At 40.1% G+C, this 20282-nt stretch overlaps 1 protein-coding gene across 5 annotated transcripts in view; it reads right to left on the reverse strand.

Moving 5' to 3' along the window:
* The window catches only part of LOC126299616 (inner nuclear membrane protein Man1), a 315326-nt gene that overhangs the window by 267092 nt on the left and 27952 nt on the right, over positions 1 to 20282 (reverse strand). Inside the window, exon 2 of one of the 5 annotated variants that reach the window (XM_049991655.1) lies at positions 19144 to 19230. The exons of the other annotated variants lie outside the window; for them this stretch is intronic. The gene's annotated coding sequence lies outside the window, so the exon portion shown is untranslated. The remainder of the gene's footprint in view (positions 1 to 19143; positions 19231 to 20282) is intronic. 5 annotated transcript variants of the gene reach the window in all.

Consider the following 20282-nt stretch of genomic DNA (forward strand, 5'->3'; position numbering starts at 1 on the left):
GTATGTGAAAAATTCTGGAAAGCTTTCAATATTCACATTTCAAGTTAGCTGCGCAATACACGTATACTGGCACAGCAACTTTTCTTGGTCGACTACATGGTACCAGCACTGCAACTCGACTTGTATGAAGGGTTATATTGTATGAAGGGGTAAGAGGAGAAACAAAGTCAGCAGGAGGAGGAAGGATTGGAGGGAAATGTGTCTGGTCACTGAGAAGGAGAGACAGCAAGCACATGGGACAGGAATATGGGCTCTGTGAGCTCACTCTGGTGAAGGCAGCAGGATTTGCAGCAGATGCACAATGACAGACTCCGGAAGAATGAGGCAGACTCTTCAATTCTGTAAGCCTTCTGGCACTTTTCTTTGCTAGCCTCACACTGTATCCTCCACAGTCACTCTCTTCCTCTGTTCTGTATCCCATCCTCCTTCCAGTTCACTCCTCTTCATTTTGCACCACATCCATCTCCTCTGATTTGCACCAGAATAAGCTCACTGGTGCCATGTTCCTGTCTAGGGTGCTTGCAGTGTCTCCTTCCCAGCTGTAAGCCAGCCTTCCCTCGAATTCAGCTTCCCCCCTCACTGCAACTGAGCTGCAGCAGTGCCAGTACAATGCAATTGTATGGACACCATCTGAAAGCTTAGCAACATTTTCAGCCTCATTTATGTGCCTACTTCAATTCAATCATTTCCCCTTTATAAGCATCCACAACCTTTCCCGAAATATACATCCGTACCGTAAAGACTGTAGTCACATCTGGAATCATTTTACATTTCAGCCCATTCAACTCTCTAGCCTCTCCCTTCCCAATACACCTTCCTAATCACCCGGGACAATGACTATAACAAGGAAGCCACCATCACTGTTGCAGCCACTTCCTTCTCCTCCTCCCAATAAAAAAATATCTGTGTATTCCATAGTCAGTCTGCTCTTTAACATTAGCTGGAACTGTAGCAGACTCTTGACCTGAAATGATTTAATACTACCAAATAGCGGCCCCTCCATAGCTAAGCGGCTAAGGTGACAGACATGTATGTGGGGGATGTGGAATCATTTCCTGATATTGTCAGGGATTTTTCCTTGGAGGGAGGAATGGAATGGGGTGCATTCAGCTTCATGATGCTAATTGAGGATCTACTTGATTGAGAGGTAATAGCTCTAAGTTTGGAACATTGACAATGGCGCAGAGAGTGGTGTGCTGACCCCATGGCCCACTATAGCACACCCGATGATGGATGACTGAGGATGACACAGTGGTCAGTCAACTAATAATTGGTCTTCAGGGCCTGACTGCGGGGGTTTCCTTTCCCACCCAATAGTAACACAAGTTTATGTACCAACTAATTCTGCAGATGAAGAGACAGAGTGCATGATGAGATAAAAGAAATTATTCAGATTGTTAATATAGAAAAATTTAATTATAGTGTGTCAACAGAATTAGATAGTAGGGAAATGATAAGAAAAAAAAGCAGCACGTGGATTGGGGAAAAGTAATGGAAGGGGAAGCTGCCTATCAGAATTTTGTACAGAGCACAATCATATCATTGCTAACACTTGGTTTAATAATTGTGAAATGAGGCTGTATGCATGGAAGAGAACTGGAGACGTCAGAAGATTTCAGATCAGCAATATGGTGGTAAGACAGATTTCTAAACCAAATTTTGAACTACAAGGTATCTCCAGGAGCATACGCACATTAATCTTAATTTATTGTTCATGAATTGCAGATTAAAACTGAAGACATTGCAGAAAAATGGAAATTAAAGATATGGTTCCTGGATAAATAAATAGGACCACTGGTTGTTTAAAGTTTCAATGGGCACATTAGGCAATAATTGATTCAAATAGCAGAAATGAATACAACAGAACACAAATGGGTAGCTTTGAGAGGTAAAATAGCAATGTCCACGTAGGATCAAAGAGGCAAAAAGAAAAGGCTCCAGCAGAAATCCCTGGCCAACACACAAGATTTTGTTGGAAGCAGGTGAGACCAAATACGGATGTCTAAAAAATGAGATGTAAAGGAAGTTAAAATGACAATCCAGGAATGGCTAGACAAGAAATGCGAAGCTATAGAAGCAGGCATGGCTGTGGAAAAGGCAGACACCAGCTGCAGGGTAGAATTTTGTACAGAGCACAATTAAACCATCATTAACATGGTTGAATCATCATGAAACATGGCTGTATGCATGGAAGAGGCCTGGAGACACCATAAGGGGAAGGCTGGAAGGTGGAATGAATAAACAGAGAGACTATAGAAAGAAAACAAACTTGAACACAATATTGTGGAAAAGGAGAAGGAAGTACATGAAGATGAGATGGGTAATGTGATAGTGTGAGAAAAATTTGACAGGAGAATGAAAGACCTAAGTGTAAACATCGTTCTAGTTATGAGATGGGCAAAATGCCTTAAGACTTCAAAAAGAATGTGATAATACCAATTTCAAAGAAGGTAGGTGCTGACAGATGTGATTATTACATAACCATTAGTTGATAAGTCCTGGTTGCAAAATACTGGCACAAATTATCTACAGAAGAATGGAAAGACTGGCAGAAGGTGAAGTTGGAGAAGATCAGTTTTAATTCCAGAGAAATGTAAGAATATGCATGACAATGCTGATCCTACGACTTACCTTTGACTGGTTTAAGAAAGGTATACCTATCTTTATAACATTTGTACATTAGATGTCAGGTCCTGGTAATGTTGACCAACGTACACACATGGAAATTCTACAGTTTGCTGCAATGAAATACAGAGAGTGAATCATCCTCTAAGCCTAGTACAAAAACCATACTAAGATCATAAGAGTTGAAGGACATGAAAGGGAATCAGTATTTTAAAAGGGATGGAGACAGATTATAGCTTACCCCAGTGTTATTCACTCTACAAGAGTAAGCCGTGAAGGAAACCAAGGAGAAATTTGGCAAGTGGAATTAAAAGTTATGGGAGAATAAACAAAAATTTTGAAGTCTGCTGGTGGGACTGTAATTCTGCCAGAGACAGAAATGGACAGGTCGGAGCTATTGTACACAACAGATAGTGGCTTCATCAAGGTAAGTTATAAGAAGAGCATCAATAAAAGTAAAACTAGGGTGATGGAATGTAGTCGAATTAAAACAGGTGAGGCTGAGTGTATTATAGTGGGTATTGACACACTAAATGTAGTAGATGAGTCTTGTTATTTGGGCTGCAAAAGAACTGATGATGGCCGAAATAAGAAAGGATATGAAACAAAGACTGACAATTAGAAAACTATTTCTGAAAAAGAAATATATTAACATCTAATAAAATTTAAATGTTGGAATTTTAATGTTAAGTAGTGCATTCTGAAATTATTTGAAGCGTAGCCTTACACATAAGTGAAATAGAAGCTTTTGAAATGTGGTGCTACAGAAGATTATGTGGAGAGATCGGATAACTAATGAAAAGGTACTGAATCTAACAGAGAAGAAAATAAATGAATGGTACCACTTGACTAAAAGACTGAAGTGACTGATACGACATATCCTTAGGCATCAAAGAATCTTCAGTCAGATAGTGGAGGGAAATGTGGGGAGACAAAGGCTGACCACAGTAAATACGTTCAAGAGGATACAGGATGTGATAATTGTACAGGAACAAAGAGCCTCCACATGCACAAACCAAGCAGGAACTAGAAAGATTAACAGAGGTGGGAGTGATAGAAAAAAAACACACTAGCTCATGTGCAATACCACTAGTGATGACTGAGGATGGCGGGGGAGTCCAGAAAAGTACACTTCTGCAGCAGTTTCAAAGTGATAGTAAATGCTCAAGCAGTAATTGATACAGAGCTATTCACCCAGAAGAACTAGTAGCAAAACTGCCAAGTGGTCAGAAGTTTTCATAAGTAGATCTTTCAGATACGTAATTGCACTTTCACTCAATGAAACATCCCAACAGCTGCTTAGTGGTCATCACACCCTACAGATGTACAAATACAAACCATTTGTATATGGCATGGGAAACACCCCCATGGTGTTCCAGCATTTTACAGAGTAGCTCATGCAGAACATTCCATGTTGCATCAAATACCTGGCGGATACTGTGGTCACAAGATCAACTTCTGACGATCAACTCTCAAGACTCAGAAATCTTTCAGATCTTCCAGGATGCAAGTCTAAAACGCTATTTGAAAAATGAAAGTTTTGTTAGTGTTCTACTGAGTACCTAGTGCTCACAATTTCACAGCGAGCAAGTCAGCCAACAGACAGCCATATCACAGCTAACAGTGTTCTACCACAGCTTACGAGCATAGAGGAACTCCAGTCTCATACGGGCAAAACTACTGGCTATAATAAATTCATTCTGTGGGTGGCTAAATTTGCACATCCATTAAATCAATTAGATAAAAAGGTATGCCATTTGTCTGGTTAGCTGAGTCTGAACACTCCTTCCAATTAGTGAAGAAGAGACTCAGCTCAACTCCATGCCTGGCCATCTTTCTGCTGGGAAAACAGCCGACTATAGGTGCTGATGCATTAAAATATGGGCTGGAATCGGTATCTGCCCATCAAAATTCACAAAACTCAGAGCAACCAATAGTGTTCACCTATAAAATGTTAAATACACCACAAAAACCTATTTGCAAATAGAAAAAGAAGCCCTAGACATAATACATGCAATAAAAAAATTTTGTGTTTTTTATATGGCATAGAAATTTCATCTAATCGTGGACCACAAACCATTAAGCTCGTCATTTACCAAATAAAATAACACACAGGCTACAATGTTTGGCTGTTTCTAAGCTGCTAAAACTATGAAATATACTTTTGAGCAATAGCACAGTACAGTACACCAACGCAGACATCCTACCTCATCTTCCAATGGGCACAGATCCACACTTTGACCAAGCAGAAATTATCTTTTTTTATTTTGATGGTGACTCTCAATAAATGGTAGATACCTTCCCAATTATAAGTTCATCCATCACGGATGAGATTGCCACATACCCTGTTTTACAACAGGTGCAGCATTATATCCTCGGGGTTGCCCAAACTACCCCCAAGATAGGAATCAGACACTGTACATCACAATTTTATGCTTCCACACAGATCAATTCTGGTAGATGCTGTGGTACTGTCAACAACAGAACAAACACCCCCCCCCCCCCCCTCCCTCCCGTGGTAGCCCCAACATCTCTACAAAACAACATACTTAGATACTGCATATGGACTTTGGGGGATGTTACGAGCTAAAATGTTCACCCAAACCTACATTTACAGTCCAGGCAAATCGAGCTATTAATTCATGCACATACAAAGTGCGTGGGACAACACGCATCTCTGCAACAATGTTTTTCACCATGACCAACGTCCACAGACATGGCAACATGTCCACCTGGATTTCAGAGGCCCCTTTATGGATGTAAATTTGTTAACCGTTACTGTTGAACATTTGCAACATCCAGACATCGTCACCTGCCATTCCACACAATAGAGAACACTCTACGAAAACTCACAAAGATCTTTTTCATCTTACTTCCTTGCACTCTAGTGACGGATAATGGGCCACAGTTCATGTCTCAAACTTTAAATGGAAGGAAGATTGGGGTTAATGTCCCACTGATGTCGAGGTCATTAGAAATGGAGCACAAGCTTGGATCGTGTCAACGATGGGGAAGGAAATCGGCCGTGCCGTATCAAATCAACCATTCTGGCACTTGCCTGGAGCAAATCACGGAAAACCTAGATCTGGATGGCCGGTTGCCGATATGAACTGTCGTCCTCCCTAATGTGAGTCCAGTGTGCTAACCACTGTGTCACCTCACTTGGTCTCAAACTTTTGTCCACCACATAATAGCACCACCATTTTACCCTCAATGAAACAGAAGTAGAACATCTAGTGTATATATTCAAAAATCAAATTAAAAAATACAGATACGACACTTCAGCAGAGGATGCACTAACACTCCTTCTTAGCACCTAAAATAACAACCCCAATGGGAGACTTGAAGCACAGCCACCAACAGCATACCCTGCTGCACCTATGGATGCTAGTGCCACACCCACCTCATACACCATCATTGCCGAGATTCAAACCAGGTATCCAAGCACAGGCTCACACCTAAGGCTTGCAAGAGTACTGAATCGCCACCGTTATTCATGAGCCATGTGGATGGGGCATCCTCATGCTGCTGGTGGACAACAGGCAGGTGGCCCACCATCAAAACCAGCTATGACTCCTGAGTGTGGGAGCAATTACCAACACCACGCACACCTGCAACACCTCACCATCAGTTAGATCCAAGCACACCAACTTTTCCAGTAATCATCCTGGCCAATGAACACCCTTTGACCCACCATCCTGCTCCGTGCTGGCCAACCCACACAGAGCACTCATCAGCTGATTTTTCCAGCCCTTCACACAACCTTCCTCAGCTGTATTCACAAAGGGCTTTTCACAGGATGTGCAATAACAGGGCCAGTTGAAGCCACCCCCAGAACATTCATAGCTCCACCTTCTGGAAGCCATACATCCATATAGCACCAGCCATGGAGGAACTAACTGCCACCACTGAGTCTCAGCATTTCCTAGCTAGCTGGAGCCTCCTTTTGCGACATCCACTTCTGATCTTTCCACATGGGGAGCTCCTGGCAACACCACACTCAACAGACCTCGATGTCCAAGACACAATGGACATCACATTCCTGGGGGGAAACTCAGCAGCACACAGCATGGCGGCGTTGCTGCCACCATCTAATCATCACCTCCCCGAGGGAGGAAGAATGTGGTAACACATAAATCCACCCATGTTACCACCCTTTGCTGGCCACCGCCGCCGCCACCACCACCACCACCACTACTAAATGAGCCTGCCTCCTCTCCTGTAAAGAGTTAAGACCAATCGAGTCATCATTGCTGCTCTGGGAGATGCCACATCAGTGCTGAACGCCATCTCTGCTTCTGCAGGGCACCCGCACGAGTCACCACTACCAGCTCAGCCATACTTTAGTGAGGCTAATTATGGGGATGGCCATCAGCCACCAGCAGTAGCACAATGATGCAAGGGCACACCAATTGCAAACATAAAACACAGAGTACAGATCACTTAACCCACTCTTGTTTGCATAGTTACCATCATTATTAGTACTCTGCTCTTGAGAACTGAATAATTGTGAACTCAGTTTTTAGCCATGCTATTTCAAATTCGTAGAGGACCTGTGCTGTACTATGAAGTTTTGTGTTGCCATTAAACTGTTTGACTGTTGTGCATACTTTTCTTGAGTGCTTGGTTACCACACAAACCATGTGGGGTGCCAAGGGGGAACTCGTGCACAAAGACCAGAAGGGATAGATGGAGGCTCTCGCACAGAGCCTCCTATTGTATCCTAAATGGTCTACCCATTTTTGCATGATTCCTAGACAATCTGAACTACTGGTTGTGATACAGAGTTGAGTAACATAGACGAATAAGCATCGGACACCTTGTGACCACACGGTTTGACCAGAAGTTGCTCGCATCGGATCCTCAGTGGTGGGAAACAAGCTCCCAGCAGGAGGGTGTCTACAGGGTCCGTCAGAAGACTCAAGTTGCTAATCGCACACCTCTGTGGAGGAAACAGTCTAACAATCTCTATCCTAATGGTGCTACCCCATATAGTCTACTCATTCATAGTCCAAGTGGGATAAAATAAAGACTTAAAAATGTGAAAGTTTCAATGATTTCAGGTAACTAGTTACTGAGGTAAATTTCTGGGTGATGATGCACAATCCCGGGTCAACAAAAGTGCATGAAGCAAGTTTTCGAGAATCTGTGGGACCACATTGATTGGGCTGTTTGCATCATAAATCCTCAAACTGAGAAACCTAGGGCAGCTGGCCATGGCACTTGAGTCGGCATGGTTCCACATTCCTGTCACTACCTTCCAGAACCTCACTGATTCTCTTCCTACACATCTTGCAGCAGTCCACATTACAAAAGTTTGTTTTTCAGGGTTTTGACAAGTGGTCACATTAATGTGACATAAGACAGTGCATTTTTTCAGACCAGTTCCCAGTGGGGAGGGCCTGAATTGGGAATCACAGCTTCCGCAGTGTGTATATCTTGGGCCACTCCTTCGATATCTTTCTATTCACTGGCTTCAAAAGTTGCTTTGGAGGTGAAAGCTTGCCAGTTCTCTTTCCACAGTGACTAATGTGGTGCATATTCCCTTGGTTGGTGGTTTGAGAAAGATTGTGTCATAGAAAAGTGGTCCTGTCATAAAGGTCACCATCAACGTACCACAGTGTCAGAACAAGCATGACATGATCACACTGCAGACTCTAGACTGTTCTATCTATGGCTCAAAATGTTTTTTGGTCTGTACTGAAGTGTGTTACAACCCCTGTGTTAAGCTGACAGACTTCCAGTCCCAGAATTAATTTCTCTATACTTGGTCCCTGCTAGACGTGTTTCGGCGGCACCACAGATAGGGGTTGGCACTTAAGTCCCTTACTAAAATGAAGGGTGGAGACAGCAGTTCCACTAGCTTCACCAACTCGCTATGTGGCATAGATCTGTCTGAGGATAGACAGGAATTACAGACCCCAACTGAAAGGCGGACACAAACAGCAACAACTTCTAATTTAATGTTGAGTGTCACTTGCTCACTGTATGTCAGAGCATATGAGTGTGCAGACACCTCCACATGGACAGATGGCAATGGTAGCTGTTACAGTTCCATTGAAGAACTGTCAGACTGGGATCTGAGAAAGCAGCAAAGGGGAAACAAGATGACAAAATAGTTTGCTGCTGAGTTATGCGCCACCTATTAGTGTGAGTCTTCACTGGCATTCACAGGCTCCACCATGGGGAGAGTGGGGGCTGGATCTTTCGGAGCAGCAGAGTTTAGCTCAACTTTCAATGTTTCCTTGCAGGAGAGCTTCTGTGAAGTTTGGAAAGTAGGAGAAGAGGTACTGGCGGAAGTAAAGCTGTGGGGACGGGGCGTGAGTCGTGCTCAGGTAGCTCAGTTGGTAGAGCACTTGCCTACGAAGGGCAAAGGTCCCGAGTTCGAGTCTCGGTCTGGCACACAGTTTTAATCTGCCAGGAAGTTTCACATCAGCACACACTCCGCTGCAGAGTGAAAATTACATTCTGGAATCTTATAACCTCTTTACAAGATGCTATCCATTCCATTTAACTGCTCTTCCAAATCCTTTGTCATCTGACAGAATTACAATGTTATCGGCAAACCTCAAAGTTTTATTTCTTCTTCCCTAACTTCAATTCTTTCTCAAAATTTTTCTTTGGTTTCTTTTATTGCTTACTCAATGTTCAAAGTGAACAACATCGGGAAATTATATGCCCTTAATTTAATTTAAACTGAGTGAGCAGTTTTTAAAATGTTACAAACTTGGTTAAAATAAATTTATTCACATTTGTCTGAAAGTTACCTACCTCACACGAAAATAATGCGTGGAAAGCTCATACATAGGCAGTTTTTACTACTATTAAGTGGCACCACTAATATGTTTGTCAATTAACACAAATGGTTTTCCCGATAATTTTGAGTTTTTGTACAGTAAGAAATTTTGCTTTGTTTCTTCTATTCCTCTCCCTTGCTTGAAACTAATGTGAACTGCCAGCCATGCCATCCCCTCCCCACCAACAGACAGATCCTAGGTACACTCTTTTTCAAGCACTTGTAATACCTACCACAGTGAACCAAGTTTTTTTTCAGCACCAGTGAAATAAGGTTTATCACTCGCACATTTGTAGAGTGGAGTATTTACCAAATGATCATTATATCCTTACAAATTTGTGGTTATGATCCATGTGATAGAGAGAAGTATTCACTGCTACCTATTGTAGGCATCAACAAAAATTTATATTTTTACTGTTCTGCATATCAGAAACATGTGAAACCATTAGCACGAAATGACGTGTTCTTGTTCTTTGTGTGGACAAATCTGAAGATGTACTTCATAGAAATATGAAGTGTGACCTGCACTGAATATTCTTTAGGAATATGAGATTCGTATCAGGTTGGGATAATACAGGACATTAAATCAATACAAAGATGGGCATCAAGCACCAAATATGATAACAGGTTGTTTTGACTGACAGAAAAGTACGAGAATTGCTAAGAAATATCAAATAATAAATAACAGAGTAAAGATACCTATATACGAGCAGTTGACAGAGCCAAATACACCAACATTCTAGAGACTCTTAATTGTAACTCCTGTAGAGATCTAAAGTAAAAGTACATTCACAACAACTCTACAGAGGAGTATAATCAATCATTTTTATAATGATCCAACCAGCTGTAATGGTAAAAACCTTAACCTACATAGTAGCTTGAAAAGAATTGGACAATGTAGATGCAAGACACAACTTGGTCTGTGAAGTCCCCAGGATTGCTACAGTGTGCATTAAGGAAATGTTACTACAATATATGTTTCACAGTCAACCACTGGTATAAACAATGAAACAATCTACATGTATAGTTTTAGGAAGAATGGTAGAATGTGTCTCAGTACCCCATTTGGAACCTCTATGATGCATTTTTTTGTCACATCAGTTGCACTGCTATGAGATGTGGGCCTCCTTACTTCAGGCATGCTGAATCTTTCATCGCTGAGATGTCACAGCAGCATTCTTTAGATCATTTACATTTCATCAATAGTGTGGCATATAAATCTGATCTTGTTGAATAGCAAATGATCACTGTAGCTAGAGTGTTTCTAACAACCACTAATGTATTATTATCTGTTATTACAGCAATTACCACATGTAGTAGTTTCAGTTAAACAACGAACCACTACGACAAAAACGGCAAAAATTTCAGGCATGGCCATTTTCCCTCACATCTAATAAGGTTTTCAGTGATGCATATACTTGGTTGAAACTGACAACAGTTAATTTTACTTTCCATATACACTGACAGAAATGGCAAGTGTTACACACTGAACATCTTCACCAAATGCAACTAAACTGATACCCCAGTACTTCCATGTCTGTGGGATACGTTAATTAAAAATTCATCCTTTGAAAGCTTATATTCAGCATTATTACTGCAGAAAAATGCCATTCCTACAGATGAAATGTAGCGTCAGTACATGATAGCTATTGGGTGCATCTAATTTTACTGAAATCTTTCAGACAATATGCAGAGGACATGAATGTGCAGCTTGCTGCCATCTTCCACACCTTGAGAAAAGGTGAATAACTGGAATGAGGGACATGAAAGCAATATACGCACAGATCATACAGACAGTTAGCTGTAGTGCAATGACAGTAGAATGAATGATGATGAGTTGGACTCAGAACAACAGTGTGACGACAAGAACAAACACTGGTTGTTCCAGAAGAGGTAACTAAAGAGAAAATTGTAGCACTGTTCAACTGGCTCTGATGAATAGATGGATGACAACAGTTGAATTCTGGGCAGAGGTTACAGATAGTGTGTCACCACAGCATGCAAAGTGTCACCATGAACAGTTGAGAACAGATTACTGGAAACTGGATTGCAGTCTCAGGTTGGCATGCATCTTTTACTATCAATACCATACCAAAGACAAGATAACTGGATGGTGTAGAGCCAGTCACCTGAGACAATGAGTGACATTTTGTGGTGCTCAGTGACAAGTCTCGCTTCTGTTTGTGGTGGTCAGACAATAACGTGTCTGTAGAGGACCTAGTAAAAGGTCACAGAAAGCAGTGATTTTTCAAGACCCCTACTTATACAGCTGTTAAGAATTTGGTGTGGGGCACTATTTGATAAGACAACAAGATTAATTTGGTCATTGTTGAAAGGACGTTGAATGTTCAGCATGATGTGGCAAGAATTTAAAACCTTGTTGTCATACCCTTCATGACCATGGTACCAAATGGCATAATCTAGTAGGAAAGAGGAAAGATGAGGGTTGGATGTCTACTCAACACTGAAATCATTAGAAACAGAGCACACGCTTAGAATGTTTCAGGTATGGCGAAGAAAATCACATGTGCCCTTTCACAGGAACCATCTAGGCATTTGCCTGGAGTGATTTATGGGAAACGCAGTACACCTAAGTCTGGATGGTTGGACACAGATTTGAACCATCATCCTCCTGGATTCAAGTATGAGTCATCTAATACACAAACTCAATTTTTAATGCAGTGTAAACTATATTCTGTTTTGTGTCTTTTTATCTGATTTAAATACTTTTTAGAATTTTCATGTAATTCAATAGTTTTTCTAATAGTTACTACCAATATGACTACTGCTGCTCTTACTACTACTCCTATTGCTGCTGCTGCTGCTGCCCCCGCTGCCGCCGCCGCCGCCACCACCACCACCACCACCACCACCACCACCACCACCACCGCGTACGGACTTCAGAAAGTGAGTTACACATGTCGCCCCATATTAAGACCATAACATGACAGGTGTGGTGCAATGTCAAAAGGGAGCACACATTCCTGATTTCGTGCAGACAATTCTGCTGTGGTACAGATAACAGGTGCATCAGTGTGGGAATGAAATGGCATGGCAACTGCAAACCTACTCCAAAGTTGAAGTATATTTAACAGAACAATTCTTGTGAGCAAAATGTCTAAGTTGCATACAGATTCATTACGAAATTCTGGTGGTATATGAACCAAATAAACCAAATATACTGACAGGTTTCAGATAGATTATATAATGGTACGACAGAGATTTAGGAACCAGGTTTTAAATTGTAAGACATTTCCAGGGGCAGATGTGGACCCTTACCACAATCTGTTGGTTATGACCTGTAGATTAAAACTGAAGAAATGCAAAAAGGTGGGAATTTAAAGAGATGGAACCTGGATAAACTAAAAGAACCAGAGGTTGTACGGAGTTTTAAGGAGAGCATAAGGGAGCAATTGACAGGAATGGGGGAAAGAAATACAATAGAAGAAGAATGGGTAGCTTTGAGGCATGAAGCAGTGAAGGCAGCAGAGGATCAAGTAGGTAAAAAGACATGGGCTAGTAGAAATCCTTGGGTAACAGAAGAAATATTGAATTTAATTGATGAAAGGAGAAAATATAAAAATGCAGTAAATGAAGCAGGCAAAAAGGAATACAAACGTCTCAAAAATGATATCGACAGGAAATGCAAAATGGCTAAGCAGGGATGGCTAGAGGACAAATGTAAGGATGTAGAGGCTTATCTCACTAGGGGTAAGATAGATACTGCCTACAGGAAAATTAAAGAGACCTTTGGAGAAAAGAGGACCACTTGTATGAATATTAAGAGCTCAGATGGAAACCCAGTCCTAACCAAAGATGGGAAAGCAGAAAGGTGGAAGGAGTATACAGAGGGTCTATACAAGGGCGATGTACTTGAGGACAATATTATGGAAATGGAAAAGGATGTAGATGAAGATAAAATGGGAGATACGATACTGCGTGAAGAGTTTGACAGAGCACTTAAAGACCTGAGTCGAAACAAGGCCCCTGGAGTAGACAACATTCCATTGGAACTACTGACGGCCTTGGGAGAGCCAGTCCTGACAAAACTCTACCATCTGGTGAGCAAGATGTACGAGACAGGTGAAATACCCTCAGACCTCAAGAAGAATATAATAATTCCAATCCCAAAGAAAGCAGGTGTTGACAGATGTGAAGATTACCGAACTATCTGTTTAATAAGTCACAGCTGCAAAATACTAACGCGAGTTCTTTACAGACGAATGGAAAAACTAGTAGAAGCCGACCTCGGGGAAGATCAGTTTGGATTCCGCAGAAATGTTGGAACACGTGAGGCAATACTGACCCTACGACTTATCTTAGAAGCTAGATTAAGGAAGGGCAAACCTACGTTTCTAGCATTTGAAGACTTAGAGAAAGCTTTTGACAATGTTGACTGGAATACTCTCTTTCCAATTGTGAAGGTGGCAGGGGTAAAATACAGGGAGCGAAAGGCTATTTACAATTTGTACAGAAACCAGATGGCAGTTATAAGAGTCGAGGGACATGAAAGGGAAGCAGTGGTTGGGAAGGGAGTAAGACAGGGTTGCAGCCTCTCCCGGATGTTATTCAATCTGTATATTGAGCAAGCAGTGAAGGAAACAAAAGAAAAATTCAGAGTAGGTATTAAAGTCCATGGAGAAGAAATAAAAACTTTGAGGTTCGCCGATGACATCGTAATTCTGTCAGAGACAGCAAAGGACTTGGAAGAGCAGTTGAACGGAATGAACATCAACAAAAGCAAAACGAGGATAATGGAATGTAGTCGAATTAAGTCGGGTGATGCTGAGGGTTTTAGATTAGGAAATGAGACACTTAAAGTAGTAAAGGAGTTTTGCTATTTAGGAAGTTAAATAACTGATGGTCGAAGTAGAGAGGATATAAAATGTAGACTGGCAATGGCAAAGAAAGCGTTTCTGAAAAAGAGAAATTTGTTAACATCGAGTATAGATTTAAGTGTCAGGAAGTCATTTCTGAAAGTATTTGTATGGAGTGTAGCCATGTATGGAAGTGAAACATGGACGATAAATAGTTTGGACAAGAAGAGAATAGAAGCTTTTGAAATGTGGTGCTACAGAAGAATGCTGAAGATTAAATGGGTAGATCACATAACTAACGAGGAAGTATTGAATAGGATTGGAGAGAAGAGAAGTTTGTGGCACAACTTGACCAGAAGAAGGGATCCGTTGGTAGGACATGTTCTGAGGCATCAAGGGATCACCAATTTAGTATTGGAGGGCACCGTGGAGGGTAAAAATCGTAGAGGGAGACCAAGAGATGAATACAGTAAGCAGATTCAGAAGGATGTAGGTTGCAGTATGTACAGGGAGATGAAGAAGCTTGCACAGGATAGAGTAGCATGGAGAGCTGCATCAAACCAGTTTCAGGACTGAAGACCATAACAACAACACATGAACCAAATGCCATTTCACATCCAGCCGTAGTGAAACAACAATTTGACCGAGGTCACACATATGCACGTAATGTTGATATGCCACACTGTCCAGTCCTTGCACCAGCTACTTCCATTTTTTCGGCAAACAGAAAGTATATCTGGTAGTAGAATATTCTGACTGTTGATTACTGAGATCTGCTGACTATGTTAAAAAGTTGTATCATGTACCTCTGTCACTTTGAAATGTAGTGAAGCATTCAATAAAAGTTACTCGGCCAGCCATAGTAATGTGCAACTTACTTTTTGGCGTCCTGCACCACAACCACCACCATCGTTGACGTCGTCATTACCATTACCACCACCACAACCACTACCAATTCATTTTAAGAAGAATTTTCTGTCATCCAATGAAGTAAGCAGAGAACTGTATAAGTAGAGGATCTCAATGAATGCCATTAACAAAACAATATTTATGCTTTTCATGAAGTAAAATGTAAAAAAATATAACTATGTCCTAAAGTTCCTTGGACTGAAGGAAGAATTCATTCATTCCTTTACCAAATTCTATGCCACAATGATCGAAGGGTTTAGATCTACAGGGGAAAAAAATCAAAATTCACTCTTCTTTACCTAGAAGAGTCATCCAAAAACAACACTACTTTCAATTTTCAGTGTCCTCCTTTTTGCACAGACTGTATATCTAATCAGCTGGATCTGGAAGAATGCTGAATCTTTAAGTACACAATCTGAACAAAATCTTTCCATAGCCCTCTAACCAGCAACCATACTATCAGTTGTGCCCAGACAGACAGATTTCCCAGGCTGCATCTGTTTCTCTCTGAAGAAAACATTACTCCAAATGTCTCAGAAATATTTCTTTTGATGAACAGAGCAATGCTGCATTGAATCAGTCTCTGCAAAAGGTGACACTTCTCCAAGTCATTCTCAACACTGGTTGTCCACCCCAATGATAACATTTCCTGTATCATCCAGGGTTGTCTTCTTTGTCCACATGATCAGTCAATTCATGAGCAAGATACAAAATGTAAAGCCATATAATCTGTAATGACAGTTCTGTGCACCTACTTTATTGTTTGATTTATTCGCTGCATTATCTGAAATCTCATTTAACACCAATGCTTCAGATTTCCAAAGAGGGAAAACATATTCTTTCTCTTTGCTATTCAACTTGTTTCATCTCAGTTCATCATCTCACACTGCAAAAATTCTGTAACATCTCCCTCACCCCCCTTCAGTCCCACACTACATGGCAAACTTGATTTTAACATACACTGGCCAAATTCTGTCTCACTGTTGTGTAACCAAATCAGCATTACTCAAATTTGTGGTTGCCCTGTCCCTTAGTATTCTCAGAATCTCCCAGTTTGATGCAGATTGTCATCTACAACTTTCATTATTGTTTTTATTTCTTTATTCATTGATTTATTTCCACATTCAACACTCATATTTTTCAATCTTCTTATCCATTTACAATCCCTTCCAAATTTCGTATCTAGTTGTATTCATGGTTAAAACTAAATAGTATTAGACAATATGTTTTTCTTTCCCTGACAAATTTTCATTCTGTAACAAAAAATCTGTTCAATCCCAATTACTCATTCTATCTCATCTGTTATGATACTGGACTCACTGAGCAAGAATAAGAATAAGTTCAAATACCATGCTGCAATCCTGTTTCAAATGACCAAGTGGTTGTCCCATACTTGTTTCCAGAACATAATTTTGTGTCATCAATGACCTACCTCAATTTCTCTCTCTTCTTGCTGATTAACCTGTGCAGTCTTAAATATTATTAGCTCTAGTGCCTGATGGTCTCACATCTTACCACTTGCTATGCTTATATTAAATTTAATGTATCTCCATAACCTGTCATAATTCTTACATGGGATTTTGGCTATCATATCACCCTTTCCAATTTTCCCATATACCCTTTCTGCTACTTCTCTCTCTCTCTCTCTCTCTCTCTCTCTCTCTCTCTCTCTCTCTCTCTCTATTAGGAGTGAAGACAAATCTGTGTATACTTTAATTATGGTTTGTTCTTCAGATCATCATCTAGAAAGTGACAGATATGCAATTTTCTTTCTCATACAAATACATTTTTCCCAAGCTTTTCATAGCAATTTTTTCTAATATAATAACATCAATTATGAGACTTTATGCAACCAAACTTAAATTTTACTATGCTACTGAAAAATCCTGAGAGGAACAAACAGAATGGGTAAAGCCAACTATTCACCACCAAATCCATATAGTTGGGGTGAATAGTGGATTGGCACATAAACAAGAACATCTACACACTAGCTCAGTGTATGAATGTGTGTTCACCAGAGTGCGGGCACACACACACACACACACACACACACACACACACACACACACACACGTCTGACTAGGGTCAAAATGGGAAGGGAAAGGCAAGGGTTAGGTAATGAAGGGATAGCGGGACAGATAATACGAATATGGTGTTGGTGTATTGTATCATAGGTCACATACCTGTGAAAGCAACATCATATATAACTCTGCTGTGATTACTGAACAGTTTTATTTTTATTTTTTTATGAGCTTGGCTACAGAGCTGCTGTGCACCTGTATAAGCAGCCACTGTCAAACTGTAACTATGGGGACATTTGATTACCCATTGCTGGAGCATACTACTGAGCACAATATGGTTAACTTAACAGCTGTTTTCTAATCCATACCATCTAGACCATATTTCCTCCTATATCAACTTCTTCCAATGGTGCAAATGGGAACTGTTCAAAACTTTCTTCAGTATGGTAATCCTCCTGACTCAAATCTCACCTTGTTTGCACCCCTCCCCATTTTTCACTTCAAAAATGTTTACATATAGAGAACTGCACTTACAAGTAAAGTGCCATCAGCATAAAAAAACTACATCTCTAAGTCTTCCATCCACAGCCATAGACACTAGAATTTTGTGAGCCCCTTTAACCTGTTCCATATGCTGGATCTCTGATGAATGCTTGCACGGGCCTGGATCATTTTCATAGGCTGAGGTTCAAATACTTACTTTGGACATATCTCGTTGTTGACCAGTACTACTAGTACTATTTTATTCAATCTCTCATACATGATTTAACATGACATTAATTCCTAGATTAGCCTCTAGTCTAATAATACTGAAACTGAGTGTTGTGAAGATTCATATAATACCTGTTTTCAGCTTGACTCACAAACAATGTGCAGTTCCATTTCATGCACTGACTGCATTTGAGGCCAGTAAATGAAAAATGGATTATTATATTGCTACTACTCTTTGACTTTTAATCATAAAGTTTTTATTACGGTGGATATCAATGTGCACACCCATGGATATTTATATTCTCACAGACTCTTATCTACGAAGTTACTACTGCTGCAAATACCCACAGCTATGCAGACCTGAGTTGTCTGTTTTCTCAGGAAAATATTACTCTAGCACTAACTCCTCTTTTCCATTATGCAGTGTGCTACTACATGTTCATGTTCTTGTTTGCATGCATATCAACACAATAAGAGGTTGGCTGTCTTACTGTTGAACTTCAAGTTTGTTAATATCCAATTCGAAATTAAGTTGTAACAATATCTTCTGATGTTATAAATTAAAAAAAAGTACTGTGGGACCCTTTTGCAAGTAAGAAAGAAAGAAATAATATGAGCCTTCTGACTCAGACATAAAACCTAAACTGTGAATATTTTGATCATTACAAGAGATGGAGAAATGCAGAAAGGCATAAAATTTTCATTATCTTCCATTAACTTTCATTATCTTGCATTAATTGATAATAGTTGCTGCATAAAATGGGTCAGTAATAGCTGTTCAGCTTAAGAATCAGAGTCCAAAAGTGAAAAACTGAAGCAAGTAGAAGGCCCATAGCAAATCGGGAAAATTTACACTGATGATGTTAAAGTTCACTCAACAGTTTCTGCAGGGATACTACAGACACACGGCATGCTAGATATTAAAACATATAAAACAATATAAATATTTACTGCTCTACATAGCTGGTTAATAAGCAAAGTACATATATGAGTGTTGTATAAATACACAATTCATATATGTTGCAATGCGAAATGTAAAATTACACACCAATCATTTTGTGCCTTGCATACAACTGTTTGTAAGGTAAACATTTAATTGATCCACAACAGGAAATGAGCATACTGTATCTCCAGCAAAAATCTGTCAACTGAACTTTCACCATATGTATATCCACATGCAGCAGACCCTTTCGAAAAACTTAATGAAGATTTGAGTGGCAAGAAAATATGGACATTTTAAATGATAAATGTATTGCTTTCTTACAGACATTCGTTAGTTTCTTTGAAAGCTGTTTCCATTAAGGCACCGAAGGCACAATCCCAGTATCCATAAGCAACCATTATGGATAACCTGCAGAAGAAAGTGACAGCTGTATCAGAATTCCAAGTATAACCACAGTCCATCCATAAAAGCATACAACAAAAATTGCTGCATTGTTGTTAGAAATGTTACTAGAGAGATTAGGGGTAAGCATTATGCTACCAGATATGGCAAAACACTGACTAAAACTGAAGCAATACGATATTTTGCAAAAGTAGTTTCTGGGCAGCAATACAAGGCTCCAGATGAAGAAGACACATGAGAATGTTAAATAAGCACAGATATATGCAAATATTTGTCATACTTCCTGAGCTGCATGCCATTTCTGTACATAAATAATAAAATCTTTACAGTAGACGCCTTCCTGAGGCAACCAAATGCGCAGAATCAACATGAAATTAGCAGGATGGATAACAAAGGAATTATTACGTCAACGATAAGCAAAGACTTGGGTTTTTGTTCACTTAGTCAATGCAATAATGAAGATTCTTTAGCCACACATTCAGCAATGCACTTTGCAATTTATTTAGAATATTTTTCCAGAATTTTAACTAACATGCAGAAAACAATGGTCTACATAGAATTTATAAAAGAAGGGTGTAAAATATGACACATATGACTATAGGAGGAGATAATTATTTGGATTCTGTTCAAAATGACAACAGCACTGCACAATGCACTGACAAGCACGAGGGGGTGGGGGAGAAAGGATGGCTAACACACCTTTAACAATTTTCTTAATAAACAAGCAAGGGAGAGTCTAGCAATTCATGCTACAGAAATACTGAGTAAAGTAGACTCTCTAGTCTGTGTGAGTGTTTAATGGAAATGTTGAACAAAGATCATCCAAAGGGCAATAGCAGTAGAGAGGTAGAGAGAGAGAGAGAGAGAGAGAGAGAGAGAGAGAGAGAGAGAGAGGAGAGAGAGAGATAGAGAGAGAAATTTCTGTGGGCAGTGAACTTACAAAATTTTAAAAATAAATTGTTAGTGAGGGTCTGTAGAAGTTTTTTAACCATCTACACACAAATGATAAACTAAACATGCAGCTAAGATTAGAGTAATTGTAACATACACACAATATG

The sequence above is a fragment of the Schistocerca gregaria genome, chromosome X (assembly GCF_023897955.1).
Source record: "Schistocerca gregaria isolate iqSchGreg1 chromosome X, iqSchGreg1.2, whole genome shotgun sequence".
Classification (NCBI taxonomy): domain Eukaryota; kingdom Metazoa; phylum Arthropoda; class Insecta; order Orthoptera; family Acrididae; genus Schistocerca; species Schistocerca gregaria.